The following is a 1,559-nucleotide window of genomic DNA, read 5'->3' on the forward strand; positions in this document are numbered from 1 at the left end:
TTTTGTTGAACAATCCTATTTCTTTTAAAAACTGTTTTGTGTTGGATACCCATACAACAAATCCCTCCGAAAAAACGTCCAAGAGCCTTCCCAGGATGTCTTTCGGATATTTTGTGCTGTTTGGATAACATTCTAAATACTTCTTTTATGTCATTCTACATTATATATTTATTATATATTTATCTACATTATATATTTATTATATATTTAAGTATTTACTTACTGTTTATAGATTCCGTCGTCGGATTATTTCTTCTACGTAATGTCAACTAGGTATACCGATTTTACAGGTTATAGATACAAATTTAAATTTTTTCGGTTAGCTGCCCTGCACTACTTGCTCTACCTCCAGACCTAGGGCAGTCAGTTCACTGAACTCGCTGCACTAGTTCAGCCTGTACTGTTCGAAAGAACACATTTTCTTGCACTGTTTTGATCGAAAGATCAAACGCATTAGTACAAACTTCGTGAACTAGTGCAGCCAGTTCAGGTCGAAAGAACAAACCTATTGATTACCGCGTCTTGTGTGCAGGAGCCATAACTCTACTCTACTCGATTTATCGGACAGCATTGAGTTGTCATAAATCGTGAAAATACTAGATACTTGTGCCTATCATATTCTCGGCCCTAGTGAAACTAACTCGTACCAACTCGAATTATCGTAAACACCCATAGTCAAAGTATGGAGTAATCTTAATGCGTCACACAGTACTAAAGTTAAAAAAATATTTTTAAAACTTACAGATCATTAACATATGCTACGTTCGCAACTTTAACCCAGTTTATTAACAATTGTAGTCAGTAAGCTCTTGCATTTTTAATTGGAGTATAATTAGGGATCGTTTACAATGGAAATCGTAAAGTCAGAGGTTGTAAGAAAATTGGCCAATTACAGTCGATTATTCTTCTTCTATTGTAGACGGTTATTTAAACTTAAAAGAATATACCTATCAGATTGAAGAGCTCACTCGCTATGATTATTACTAAACTGTATTAAAGTTACCATGGTTACTTTCCAAGGATGCGTTTTAAAATCCTACTCGGCAGGGTAATATTCAGTTAACTAATCATGATAAAGAAATCTTAGTTCTCTTTGTTCTGATTGGTCAATTAATATTACTCATCGAGCAAAGTTTTGAATCGCAGCTGCTGTTGTCCTTAAACACTTTAGTTATATTAGGTTTGATCGAGTTGCTTGTACTATTCACACTTTTACACCTAATGCCCATTGCACACTAATACACCTCATACAATACAAATTTTCCAAAATACGTTCTGAAGACGCTTTTAGGATGGAGGGATGTCATCAGAATATTTTTAGGACGTCCTTTGAAGATGTGAACTTTCTGAAAATAGCTAATATCCAATAAGTTTATTCGCATTAATTGAACTTTTTACACTTTCACACTTAGTGCACATTAATTCTTTAGAGGTTCTAAAAATAGCGTCATGTTTTCTGTTCGTGTTACGAGTGTAATTGCAATTTTGATACACTTTTTACACTTGATCCCAAGAGTGAAAAGTGTATCAGAATTGCATTTACACTCGTAACACGAACA

The sequence above is a fragment of the Odontomachus brunneus genome, unplaced genomic scaffold (assembly GCF_010583005.1).
Source record: "Odontomachus brunneus isolate Ranch 3 - 2012 unplaced genomic scaffold, Obru_v1 Obru_scaffold_048, whole genome shotgun sequence".
Classification (NCBI taxonomy): Eukaryota; Metazoa; Arthropoda; class Insecta; order Hymenoptera; family Formicidae; genus Odontomachus; species Odontomachus brunneus.